At 43.9% G+C, this 14,700-nt stretch overlaps 1 long non-coding RNA gene across 1 annotated transcript in view; it reads right to left on the bottom strand.

Annotated features, from left to right (window-relative positions):
- The window catches only part of LOC116591027, a 74,389-nt gene extending 59,993 nt beyond the window's left edge, over window positions 1-14,396 (bottom strand). Inside the window, exon 1 of the long non-coding RNA XR_004285808.1 lies at window positions 14,165-14,396. This is a non-coding gene — a long non-coding RNA (uncharacterized LOC116591027). The remainder of the gene's footprint in view (window positions 1-14,164) is intronic.
- Window positions 14,397-14,700: the final 304 nt, after the last annotated feature.

Raw genomic sequence — 14,700 nt, 5'->3', positions numbered from 1 at the left:
TTTCCTTTACTCTTTATTATCTATCCGTTTCAGGTCAAGCTTCTTTTATTTTCTTTTTAAGATATTTTCTCTTGGGCACCTGCGTGGCTCAGTCAGTTAAGGGTCTGTCTGTCTTTGGCTCAGGTCATGATCCCAGGGTCCTGGAATCGAGCCCCACGTCAGGCTCTCTGCTCAGCGGGGAGCCTGCTTCCCCACCCCTCTGTCAAATAAATAAATAAAAATCTTTTTTAAAAAAAATAAGGAGACTTGAGAAACCCTCCCTATAACTCTATCCAAGACTAACATTCTCTGAATGGTGGGGGTTGTGGCCAAGGGCATGATTTTACTCAAGGGCATTGCTTCCTGACATCGAATGCTCCCCTGCATATATATTTTTTTGAATCTGTGTTGAGGCATTTTGAAAGAAAATGCCCCATGAAAACAGACAATGGGGGTTGCTGTGTTGGAGGCCCATGAGAGTATCATTTTCCAAGTATTCATTTTCTTGGCTTCAAGAATAGGAATAGTGACACCAGCCCCCCGCACTCATATGAAATGCTCACCTTTCTCTCATTGTGTTGTCTACTACAAGTCTTAATACCAAATGTGTAGCCTATGCCAGGCAAGTTCCCAGAACCTGAGGGTAGGTCCTGTGCACACTAACCTCCCACCCATTTCATCCTCCCTTTCTCTCAGCTATGATTTTCTAACCTACTTACTTAACTCTATTTTGTGGCATTATATGTATTTGAAAGCATCATACATAAAGCCTTTCTAAAACCAACCCAGTTTGAGTTACTACCTGAGGGACCTGAAGCAAGATGACTGTTCTCCCCGGGCTTCATCTTCCTCCTCTGGGAAATGGAAATAACTCATGGCTGATTGTGAGACTTAAATGGAGATTTTGTATAGGAGTAATTAGCACAGTGTCCAGCATACATTCATGTGGTTAACAAAATTGTAGCTAAAATCAAGAAGGTGGCCTAAGAAAGAACTGGAATAACAAGCTGAGTAGAGAGCTGTATGAATGAGTTACAACAGACTGTATCTTCTAAAATTGGCAACATTTTCCATTTTCCATTCCACCTGCTCTTCTGCAGTGTGAACTTGCTACTCCCCCATCATGATGTGGAGCCTCTGTCCCCAGCACCTTGAATCTGGGCTGGCCCTGTGGCCACCAGTGAAAAAGTGCTACTCCCCTGAGATCAACATACTCTGAGAATCCCAAGACATTTGGAGGAGCCCTGTAGGGTGAAGCCACGTGGATAAAGAGAGGCCAAGAAACCCCCAAGACCCCAGATAGGAGTTGAAGAGGCCATCTCGGGAATGGATCCTCCCAGCCCCCAGCCACCCAGCTAACACTCAGCTGAGTCTTTCTGGAATTCCTGACACCAAAAACTGTAAGCAAAATGGAATAATTGCTTTAAGTCACGAAGTTTCCAGGTGATTTGTTATACAGTAATACGTAAGTGAAATGGAAGTGGAAGTTCTTTGTGAAATGTATATAACCTCTTTGGATCATCCAACCAACTCTTTATAGGTGAGCAGAAACAAATTAAGCATATTGTTTTAATCATATGCTAAAAGTCAACTTCCCAGTGGATAAAGGCCATGTCTGACACTTCTATAGAATGCCTCGATAATTCCTAAATTCTGAGATGGGCATTTTGGTATAAAGGCCACATGTCTGGTATGCAGGATATCTATTCATTCATTCAACAGATGCATGTTGAGTACTTACTGTGTGTCCAGCACCCATGTTGGAGATATGGCAATGAACATGTCAGATCAAGTCCCTCTTCCCCAAGCTGATTACTCTTCATCCCACCCGCCAGATCTCTCCTCCACTCTCTGTACCCTGGAAGCTGACCTCTATGGTCTGCATCACCTGAGCTCCTTAACCTCTGGCTTTCTCATTAAACTGCAAAGAATTCAGTGAAAGGTCTGTTCAGTAAATAGGGCTCAGACACTAAAAGCACTGAGAGATTAACTGGCAGAAGGAAAGAAGGATCAGGATGTTGCTCCCCCTGTCCCTCTATGCTCCATCTCCCCTAGCTATGTCCCTCAGCCTAAGGCCCAGTTCCTATAGAAGATCCCTCTTCCTGGTCTCCCATTCTCCCCAGTATCCTCAAACACTGTTCCTCTGTTTGCATTCAAGCCAGAAGATGAGAATTTATTTTTACTTGTACCTGTACCTGGATGCTTCACCATCCCTTTTAGGGTTCCTTGATCCTGCCCTGAACCCTGTCATAGTCCCTTCAGTAAATTCTCTACAGTAAATCACTTTGGGTGTGCTATTTGTTATCAGCCAGAATCCTGACCCATTCTCTTTTCAAATACTCAGATTCAACAGGACCTTTACATAGAACACACTTCGAATTTAAATTTAAATCAGCACGGCCACTGTGGGCTTCCAGATGTACTAACCACCAAGGTACCAACTTTACTACAGCTCTAAATCCCAGCATTCAAAGACACAGATAACGAATCCCAATCATTATTGATTATGCATAAAGATTCTAAAAGAGGTCTCATTGAATGTGCTAACATCAGTTAGCTGGAAGAGGTTGCCCAGAGCACTGTGTTGAGAAGAATGGCAGGACCATATCTGAACTTTGTGGCAATTAGTTCTGTGATCAATTAGCAATATCTGCTGTCAGTGCAGGATGGGGAGTGACAGCATATGAAAGCCAGAGTTCAGGCCTTGGTTCTAGTATCACTACTGAACCACTATATGCCATTGGTGTCTTCCATAAATACCTTTTTAAACATAAAATAATACGAAGACCCACAATAAGTAAATCTTCTACTTTGCACAGATCTATTTCCATGGGTCAGAGATTTTTTTTTTGGTCAAGGAACTGAGCAGAACTGAGCCCCCATGACCTTGAACTCATCCATATAGTGCTCTCCCTGAATCGAACAAAACTTCAACCTGCAAAGACTGTACATACTCACAAAATCTGTATGTATTTGACTGTTTGGAACTACTGCAGTGATTTTCTAAAAACTTTTTTTAGCAATAGAACTCTTCATTTAAATGAAAACACAGAACTCTGAACAGATAAAAGTAGAGCTGCTCTAATTAAAGAGAGAAAAGCCAGAGGCTCACCTTGTCTGTGTCACCCACCAGAAGCATCTTAGCAAATCTCTGCGACCTGTGGGGCACAGCTTGAACACTAAGAGGAACCTTCTTAGATCCACTGAGAGCCTGTGTAATTGTTGCAGTAGAATATTTTGATGTATTAACCAATTCTTTTCACCTCCAATTCCCAGTTACTCTGTGAGCCAGCCCTATTCATGCATTCAAACGTGACGCATCCCTTGCCTCAAGGAGGATTCCTCCCATGCAACTGTAGATCTAAAAGGTCATATGCTTAGCTTTTTGTTTTCGAAAGGCAAAGTCCAGGTTGAATCAGTCCACCGGACTCATATCAGGCTATCCTACAGCAAAAACCAAACCAGAAACATCAGCGGCTTTAGCACAAGACAACTTGGTTGAGTTGGGCCTTCCTCCTCACTCTCTAGCAACATCATCTAGAACACACGAAGGTCAGTACAGCAAAAGAAGAGAGAAAATGGGGAGCTCAGTTTAAAATTTAAAATTCAAAATTCAATTTAAAATTCTTCAGCCTGTGTATTAGTCTGCTCAGGCTGCCATAACAAAATACTGCAAACTGGGCGGCTAAAACAACAGAAATTTATTTTTCACAGTTCTGATGGCTGGAAGTCCAAAGCCAAGTTGTCCACCAGTTTGGCTTCTCCTGAGGCCTCTCTGCTTGGCTTGCAAACGGCCACCTTCTTGTTGCATTCTCCTTGTGGTCTTCCCTCTCTACATGCACTTCCCTGACCTCGTCCTCTTCTTATAGGAAGCAGTCACACTGGATTAGGCAACCCCCCTTTTGATCTCATTTTACCAAAATTACCTTTTTAAAGGCCCCATCTCCAAAAACAGTCACATTCTAAAGCCCTGAGTGTTAAGACTTCAACATATGCATGGGGGGTGGGCAGTGGGTACAGAGTTCGATCCATACTCCATGGAACCATTTAAGAATCATTTCCATTCATATTTTTTTTTTGGCTAGAACAAGTCACACGGTCCTACCTGACGATAAGAGATGGGAAAGCTTTGTCTTCGCATGTGCCCAAGAGGGAAAGAGAAGCCAGATGTGAGTGAGCACTAGCAATCTCTACCTCAAAAAGTAAGACACAAAGATTTAGAAAAACATGTGATTGGGCACAAACAACCCTAGGGTGAGTGATGGGGAAGGAGGAGGGAAGGGTGATAAAAGAGGAGAGATGCGAGGAATTGACAAAGGGCCTTCATTTGGAGAGATATGTGGACAGAAGGACAGGCAACATCCAGAGATGTGTCCCCACGTTCCCCTGCCTTCAGGCAACGACCGCCAGCACCAGAAAACCAAATGGAAACTGACTTCATGCTCACAATGACCCAGACTCAATTCTATTCAAGAAGGCACTCTATGCCTAAAATCAGAGCAGCCGTGCTAATCAGCCTTTCCTCTGCCATCTGGAGATGATCTGTTATTGACAGTAGCCAGCACACTGTCCCCTGACCATCCAGAAGGACTGCCAGCCACATGGCCCAGACTCAGTATCTGACGGCTCCATCCTCTGACTACTCCATGGGACAACCCCTTTCCACACACACACACACAAACGGAGGCTCTCAAAAAATCCAGATACCAAGGGCAGAGATGCTGATGGGGGCAAGGGGCAAGGAAGCCTTCAACCGCCCTTCTTGTCACCTGTGGGGCTGAATCACACAGCCCAAGATTTCCCCACTGGCCAGGGCAGAAGTGAATTAACCTCATATATTTAGGGGCACCAAACAAACATGTGTCAATCCAAGAACATCACAGAGCCATCTACTGGTCACAAGTAAGAAGAGAGGTCATCAGAAAACAATAAACAGGAAAAAAAAAAATCAAATTAAACTTCAATAACTTCATTACAGAAATGTGACGGGAAGTGACATCTCATTCCTTTGATGCAAGAAAATATAAGGGACACTCCAAGTTAGACATGCCTTTAGTCAATGTGTTTAGGGAATCAGAATTGTAATATAATAGAAGGTCGTGTAGCACACTGTTCTAAGGTGCTTTCCAATTCTCTCAGTTCTACATGTTCGTATTCTATAAAAGTAAGACATGGATTCATTTTCTGAAACCTGAAACCTGCAAGCTTAATTAAGGAATTTGAGATCCCGCAGCTTGGCTGACAAATGATCTGCTCGGCACCCTGTTCTTAGTGCTGAGCAGTACACAATCACAGAGCACAAAGGATGTCTGAGATGGGGAGTTTCCCGAATATTCGGTCACGAAGGTTTTTAACAACAACAACAAGCTCCAAGACTTGGGAGCAGGGTAGGAGCAACAAAGGCCTCATTCAAGTAGGTGCCCACTTTCAAGGGCAATATTGGATTCAGAAATTGAGCTCTGCCTCCTCCAACACCAAGCAGCCTTGCTGCTCCAAAAGAAGCTGATGAGTTATGTCCAACCCAACTCCTCTATCCTCGTAGGATTAGAATGTGACTCTGCTGTAGTCTCTGCTTCCACGCACAAAGCCCAGAAAAGGCAGCTAGGCAGAGGCTCCGAAGAAACACCTTAGGGTCATTTTCATAGCCTGGGGGCGTAATTCCAAAGCCCAGCGCGGGACATGATCCAGGCTGGGGTGAACGCTGCATTTGAGCACATAACGGCTGACCTTCCGTTTAGGGTCAGAAATCGGCTAATCTGTTTCTCAGACTTGCTCCACAGAAGCTGAGCAGATAGATCAAGTTTAACTAAAAAGATGCCAGACGCCATCTCCAAACGAACCTCTTGGAGACGCGAGGACCACCATGCACTGAGTACACAGCGCCACCTACAGCACTATCCGTGCAATTCATCATAGCCCTCTTGAAAAGCCGCGTTGGAAAAGCAGAAACAACCTGGGAAACACTTCAGGGATTCAGAGCAGAAAGTATCTAGCCTAAACTTTAAATTTGGCAGATACTGTTTATTTAAGGGTAGGAAAAAATAGAAAACTCCAATAACGTGGAGGAGTTTGGCCTAATTGATTACAGACTTGTATTTTGCTTACTTGCTTGCTTTAGGCTAACGACAGTTCGGACATTGTGATTTTTTTTTTCCTGAGGTCTGTTGCAAGAATTTACCAGGAAGTAAAATCAATCAGAAATAACCACCATGAGCAGCTGACATTGAAATCTGATGTGAAACATTCAGTCAATCATCTGCCATCTCTGAAATTTAGAAAATAAAACCCTAGTAGAAGAGACTCCGAGTCTTCAAACCAACAAAAGCTAGAACTGGATGTGATCACAGCTCAGCATTCTGGAAAGGGCTGCTACAGTCACCTACCCATTAACTCCTGAAAGTCTCACCATCCTTCCTCTCTTTTAAGTCCATTTTCGCTGATTATTTTATTTATATTTAATTTAAACTGATTAAGCATCTCCTAATGGCACAGAGAGAGAGAGGATAGAAGAGGGAAAAACAAATATACAGACAAGATTAGCTCTTAACCTCAAAAACGTGTGCCATTTATACTGCCGAGCCTAATTTTATCAATTTAATATATCATCCTGTAATATACAGATTCATGTTTTCTACCAAGTTTTATTTGCTCAGAAGAGGAAAGGTCACTGTGTTTGGGAAAACTTCATGCAGACGGGAAAAAGAATCTCACTTCTTCAGATTCAAGCTCAAATGTCAACAGGAGATAGCATGTGAAACAGAAGAAACAACACAAGCAAAGTCAGTACTAGATGAGCTCTACATAAAATTGCACTCAGGCTGCACACACACGGGCAGAGAGAAACACACCTTCCCTCACACAAAATCCACTCTATCTCAGTATCCTGCTTTGTTCTCACAACATTTATTATCACCTGATGTATATGTATTCCCATGATTATTTTCTGTCTCCATGATAAGCTACACAACGACAAGAACTTTGTTTCATTCACTCCATATTCTCAGTACCACACCTGAAACGTTGTAGCTTCTAGATAAATATGGAGGGTAGGAAGGGAGGGGGGAAGGAGTGGGGGAAAGAATAGGAGGAGGGGAGGTGCTTAGGACACCCACTGAGAAGCAAATGAGGAAGATCATGGGAAATTAGATACCAGGGATGATGAGGATGGAGTATGGGGTGTCTTGAATGCCAGGTGGGAAACTTCGATTTTTTTTCTGCTTCTTCAAAGCTGCCAGTTGTTCAAAAGATAATGACAGTAGGCTAAGGTAAGATTTTAGAAGATTGATCTGGTGAAATATAGGATGACTCTGAAGGGAGACAGATTAGAGGTGAAAGGAGCAGTTACTGTGAAATAAATAATGGGGTAGTGATGGGTTACAACCATTGAATAAGTAAGAATCTATAAGACCTTAAAGATATCAATAAATAAATGAGTACAAGTCCAAGACGAATCTGGAATATTCTGCTGTGTCAGAAAGTAAGGAAGTGCATGTAGGTTAATGAAGATATGTCAAAAGGACTAAGGAGTCAGCTGGAAGGGGTCCCATTAGCCAAACTTGGATATTTGAAACTTCAAAATAAGTGATAGTGATGGTTTACAGCCTATTGAATAAAATGAGAGTTCATGAAAACTTAAAGATAAAAATGGGTAAATAAATAAGTGGGGAAGAAGAAAAAATTATTTCTTACAGTAAAATGCCAACTAATAAGTGGAAATGGAATGATGGAAATGGACAATCACCATTTGGCAACCATGGCGTAAGTTATTAGTAGTTGCTAAGGCGGATGAGTAGAGATTTTTTTTTTTAAGATTTTATTTATTTATTTGACAGACAGAGATCACAAGCAGGCAGAGAGGCAGGCAGAGAAAGAGGAGGAAGCAGGCTCCCCGCTGAGCAGAGAGCCCGATGTGGGGCTCGATCCCAGGACCCTGGGATCATGATCTGAGCCGAAGGCAGCGGCTTAACCCACTGAGCCACCCAGGCGCCCCCAGATGAGTAGAGATTTAATGAGTAACAGGATACTGATGTAATTTCAGAATATCTTCCCACAAAATATTTACTAATCACAATGCGGGGGGAAACGGTGGCTTTATCGGTGGAGAAATCTGGCAGAAACCAACTTGACAAGGTGGTCGGGATAAATCCCATCAGATATTAACAGGAAGAGTGACCATCAGCTTGGGGGCTGATGCCCCAAGAGCACAGCATCCTGTCCGTGTAATTCCTGCTGAGAACATATGGCACGAGTCTGCTCATTGGAACACAGCAGCCAGACCCACACTGAAGGTCAACCTTTGGAATGGAAAGGTCACTACTCTGTAAATCTTTCTAGGTCATGCAACTCAAGGAAATACTGAGGAACCATTCCAGGCTGAAGGAGACTAAAGAGCCATGACAACTAAATATGTGTGAGCCTGGGCTCGATCCTAGACCAGAAAGGGAAAAAATAACATCGTTGGGACAGCTGGGAAAACTTGGATGGAAATGTATTAGTGTTGATTTTTCTTTTTTTTTTTTTCTTTTAAGATTTATTTATTTGACAGAGAGAGAGAGAGAGATCACAAGTAGGCAGAAAGGCAGGCAGAGAGAGAGAGGAAGGGAAGCAGGCTCCCCTTGAACAGAGAGCCCGATGTGGGACTCGATCCCAGGACCCTGAGATCATGACCTGAGCTGAAGGCAGCGGCTTAACCCACTGAGCCACCCAGGCGCCCCTGGACTTTTCTTTTTTTTTCACTTGGAGTACTGGACTGTAGGGTAGTTACTAAGGAAATTACTATTTGGGGGAAAGACTCAGTGGAGTATTTAGAGGTGCTGAGGTTTCATATCTGCAGCTTGCTCTTAAATACTTCAGATAAAAAAGAGCAAGAACAATGATTCTATGTAATAACAAAGTTTATTTTTAATTATAGTAAGATGGTATATAGAAAGCACCTGGCCTATGGCAGATTCTCATTACAAGTTAGTTGTGTCCCCCCCCCAAAAAAGAGGGGGGAAATGTTAAGTCTGTGTCTACAAACTCTGTCCAAAATAAAAATATCACATAAACTCTCTCTTCAACTTACAAGGGGGTGGCCCACCCAAAGACACATTGCTAATGATAGGTATTGAGCCACACACAGTATAATGATGGTTCTTTTTGGATTACAAAGCATTTTTTAGTTCATTATCTCATTTTATCTTCACAGTACCCCAGGGAGACAGGCAATTATCATTATTGTTGCTGGTTTTTTATACTATTATTATAGTTATTATTAGGAAGAAATAGCAGTTCAGAGACCTCAGAGTTGGGCTAAATAAATAATAATTAAAATGATGGTTTACCTTCCCAGAGAGAAGCAAGATTATACTCATAACTTACATGCTCTTGTATATACAACCACAACCTAATACTCTGCAGACAACAGAGGTGTCTCTTAGGACCCAAAGGAAAATGATGTGACTGTATACTCACTCTGGAACTGGTCCAGCCTGACCTTAACATGCCTGCCCATGGGCTTGACGACCCTCAATATATGCTTTCCACCTCTGCACCGGTTAGAAGATGAGTAAGTTCTGGGAATCTACTGCACAGCATAGTGATTATAGTTAATAATATTGTTTCATATATTCAAAAGTGGCGAAGAGATTAGGTCATAAATGTTCTCTCCCCAAAATGAAATGGTGATTATAGACATAATGCAGGTATTAGCCAACGCTAGGGTGGTCATCATTTCACAATCTATAGGTGTAACAGATCGGGACTTTGTACCTCTAAGACTTACACCAAGTTCCATGCCAATTATATCTCAATAAAACTGGGGGGGGAAAGGTCGATGTTATAAAAGACAAACAAAGGCTAGGGGCATGTTCCAGGTTAAAGAAAGCTAAGGGGACATGACAACTACATGTAATCCCTGGCATGACACTGGAGCCTATACTAGAGGGGACAGTGCTCTGGAGGACATCATTATATCAACTAATAAAACTGGAATATGAGCAGAAGATTAGGTAAAATACTGTATCAGTGCAACTTTGTGAGGTTGATAACTGTACTGTGAGACAAGAGACTACCCCTATTGCAGTATTTGGTAGATTTAGTATTGTAGTTTAGTATTGAGTATAATGCAGTATTTAGGGCTAAAGGCCATAATGCACGTAACTTCCATAAACTATTCAGAAAAATGCACACATGCATGCATATATGATACCTATACATACACATATATGTGTATATGCATATGTATATACATGCGTGTATACACATGTATATGCATATATAAGTGTATTTTCATGTATATAAATGTGTCCATACAAATACTCCACATATTTACAGAGAGAAGAGCGATCAAGAACACAAATGACAAACAGGAGCAAAGTGTCCTGAGAGGTGAATCTGAGTAAAGGGGATATGGGTGCTACTCGCACTATTTTATGTTGGCATGTAAGTTTGAAATTATTTCCAAATAAAAAGTAGGGGGAAGAGAAAGAAAGGAAGGGGAGCCCTGGCCCCCACTGCTGGATTCTGGAAGCGCTGATAGGGAAAATTCAGGTCTGTCTTTGGCCCTCTTCAGTCCTTCTTCTGTGCACATTAAAAATAGCTGATTTTTTTAAAAGACTTTATTTATTTAAGAGAGAGAGCACAGAGGGAGAGGAAGAAGCAGACTCCCCACTGAGCAGAGAGCCCAACATGGGGCTTGATCCCAAGACCCTGAGGATCATAACCTGAGCCAAAGGCAGACACTTAAGTAACTGAGCCCCCCAGGCACTCCAGTAGCTGATGTTTTCATAGTACTCTGGTGCTTCTCAGACACCGCTTTATGTGCCTTATATATATTAACTCACTTAATAATGGTTCACACACTGCTATCCCATCTGATATAGCCCAACTTTACAAATGAGAAAAGAGTATATATGAGTAAGCCGGAACCTCTTTATGAAGGGAGGTCACCGTGGGCAAGCAGTAAAGCCAGGACTTACATCTGCCTCTTTCTGCTCCGTGTTTGAGCTTCTTTCCACCTTTACATGGTTCCCAAGCCTGCACGAGTACCCAGCTCACCTCTAGAGGTTTTTAAAGTACAGACTCCCACATGTTCCCTCAGAGGCATTGGTCAGAACCACAGACAGCTGATGTAGAGACCTATCTGTGGGTTTTGTTTGGTTGTCTGCCACCATCTTCTGCAGCTCTTCCCTCGCCCCTGCTCCTAGATAGCTAGTGTCCCACAAACATACCCTCCCAAAACTGTGCTCCTACTCATCTGGCCTCTAGCCTCTATGAAAACATAAGCATCCAGAGTCCCCGGGTGCCTTTGAGGCCCTATCTCAATGTCAGAGTTGACATCTGCGGCCAGCTGATTCCAGCTGAGAGGTAAAAGGCATCAGAGGCCATTCCAACCTTCTGTTTGGCTCCTATGCAATACGGCATATGGTAGGCCCAGGTGATTCTGGCTCAAACGCTGACTATCACACCTCCTTCACTGTAAAAAAAAGAGGCCCCTAGTATGAAAAGCTGTTACATGGGATCCCTTGTCAGAAGCAGACACTCTGTAAACCTTTGATGAAACCAACAAAGCACAGAAAGGAAAACAGGTATCTGAAGGGATCTCTTCCGTAAAGGATGGACCCCGTAGCGTAAAAAAGGCCTGATAGCCACAACTTGCCAGCAAATCTAGCCGGATTCCTTAAGAAGTGGTACCATATTAAGAGTTCATTTTTGGGCTCTGCCACCAACACACTGGATATTCAGCAGTGACAGTAACTGGACCAGCTTCAGTCAGAGGCAATCCCTGCAGAGCCTCTGTCCCTGCTATTACAGCTCCACCACCCATGGACCCGCTGTGTGAGCACTGGGGTGACCAAGGGCATAAGCTGACAGACATCTACCAGATGAGTCATTTTGTGTACATGGTTGCAGGGTGACTCTTCCACTGGGTACTGACGGTCAACATAAAGATCTACAGGTTTTGTGCTCACTCTTGTGGTTCAATCATATGCTTCTCCAGAATCCTGGGTCTTGGAGCTGCCACACCTGTTCCATCCAGTCTCCTAACCAGATTATTCACTGCTGCCTAGGAGTCCACATAAACTACCTCAGGCCACCATACAGAAGGGACAAACAAGGGTACTGCTCACAAATCTGCCCACTGGAAGGATTTCCCTCTAGACCTAGAGGGTATTATGCTAAGTGAAATAACTCCAACAGAGACAAGAAAATACCATATGAGTCCACTTACATGTGGATTCTAAAAAACAAAACAAATGAACAAACAAGGCAGAAATAGACCCATAAATTCAGAGAACAAACTGGTGGTTGCCAGAGAAAAGAATGCCGGGGGAGGGATAGGCAAAGCGGGGGAAGGGAGGGTGTGAGGTACAGGTTTCCACTTATATAATAATTAAGTCACAGGGATAAAAGGTATCATAAAGAATATAATCAATGGTATTTTGATAATGTCTAATAATTTTAATAATGGTACTTTAATAATGGTAATTTAATGAAACAGATGGTAGCTACACTTGCATAAGTGTACAGAGTTGTCAGATCACTATGTTGAACACCTGACACTAATGTAACATTGTGTGTCAACTATATTTCAATAAAAAAATGAATTAAGAAATATTTTTACGGGCAGGGACACCTGGGTGGCTCAGTTGGTTAAGTGGCTGCCTTTGGCTCAGGTCATGATCCCAGTGTGCTGGGATCGAGTCCCACATCAGGCTCCTTGCTCAGCAGGGAGCCTGCTTCTCCCTCTGCCTCTCTGTCTGCCTGTGCTTACTCTCTCTCTCTCTCTGACAAATAAATAAATAAAATCTTTAAAAACAAAAACAAATATTTTTAAGGGCATATTGTACACATCTATATATTCCTTTGTGTTATCATTGATCAAAGTGGAAGGTGTACAAAATAGATATTTACATATAAATTTTTTTTTAAAAAGAGTAAGTGCGGGACGCCTGGGTGGCTCAGTTGGTTGGACGACTGCCTTCGGCTCGGGTCATGATCCTGGAGTCCCGGGATCAAGTCCCACATCGGGCTCCCAGCTCCATGGGGAGTCTGCTTCTCTCTCTGACCTTCTCCTCGCTCATGCTCTCTCTCACTGTCTCTCTCTCAAATAAATAAATAAAATCTTTAAAAAAAAAAATAAAAAAGAGTAAGTGCTACTTAGACATGGCGAACCATCAGTCAGACCAAGGCTTGAGAGTAAGGGGAAATTGTGGAGTTGGGGGTTGGCGGCAAGGAAGGCTGGTGTCATTAGACTACCTTAGGCAGAGGAAAGCAGCTGCTCCAGACTTTAACCCTGAATGTTACCAACGCAAGAGAACCCAGGACTAACCTGACAGGAAGATCTAGAAAAGTGTGTAAGCTTGCAGGCATGCACACATGATGTGGCTTGGCAGCCAAAACTCACAAAGGCCTCTGGTAGCTTTACAGTATCACCCCATATGGTACTGATGACCAACTTCCCAAATCGTACACAATGCCTAATTCAAAAATTCTGCCTCCTGTCACAACAGATGTAACATAATTTCCAGTTCCAGAAATGTGCTCATAATACCTGCAGCCCGCTTCCTGATGCTGCCCAGTCCCTCCAGTACATACATACATACATATAAACATATAATAGTGTTATATGATACATATGTACATATAAACACACAACACACACATGCACACATACACATACATCCATGCATGCACGTGCATGCACACCCAATACACACATACATACACATGCATACACATGCACACATAAACATGCATGCACACACTCACATACAAATATACATGCACATAAACACACATACACACAAACATGCACACATACATATACATGCATGCATACATGCATACAGACACACAGACAGACAGACAGACGGTGTTTACATGGGTTTCTACAGGAGTCAAAATACAGTGTGGGTTCCCCGGGAAAAGCGAGGCCGCCTAGAACATAGAAAATGAGGAGCGCCCTCTTGTGGCTCTAGCCTGACCCTGTCGCTGCCTAACCACGAGAGCCGCTTGCTTCTCTGTAAGCCTCAGTCGTCGGTAACACACGGCTGAAACGCCCTCCCGAAGGGCGACTGAGAAGATTAAAAGAAATTGGATGCACAGCGCCTAGCCGAGTGTCTACCTCAAAGCACTCAAAACAGCAGCAGTCGATGTGATTTCGATGAGGACTGGGGCGGTGATTGCGGCTGAGCAAACTCACCGGAGCAGGAAACGGTGAGGCGAGGGAGCGCGACGCCGACCCTGAGGCGGGCCGGGGGCTGGCCCGGGGGGCTGGGGAGGCGCGCGGGGCCTTCCCGTGACGCGGGGCTTGGGCTCCTTTACTCAGCGCTCACGGGGCGGCCAGTTAATCAGGTGCAGGTGGTAAACAGACGCAGCTTGGCCTCGCTTCAAACCAAGCGTTCCCAGGCCCACTTTGTTAACGGGATCCGGAAGGAACGACGCCGGCGGAGACCAGCAGGTGTCCGCGGCGCAGGTGCTCCAGGCGTCCTGCAGGGGGCGCCACAGCCGGGTCCCGAGGAGAGAGCGACGCGCGCTCTCCCCTCTGCCACGCGCTTTTCTCTTTCCCGCGCGCTCTCCACCTGCTGTTGCTTCGCGGTTCTCACAGAGCCCACCGAGGAGCCCCACGAAGCTGAAAAGGGCCATGGTCGGCAGGTGCCAGCAGGAACCCCTGGTGTCAGCAGGCTTCCTGGAGGAGGTGCAGTTGCCCCTTCCTAGTCTGGAGGGTGTTTTGCAAGT

Source organism: Mustela erminea, chromosome 5, assembly GCF_009829155.1.
Source record: "Mustela erminea isolate mMusErm1 chromosome 5, mMusErm1.Pri, whole genome shotgun sequence".
In the NCBI taxonomy this organism is placed as follows: domain Eukaryota; kingdom Metazoa; phylum Chordata; class Mammalia; order Carnivora; family Mustelidae; genus Mustela; species Mustela erminea.
The sequence above is the reverse complement of the archived record's forward strand: the minus strand, read 5'-3'. Positions and strand labels throughout refer to the sequence as shown.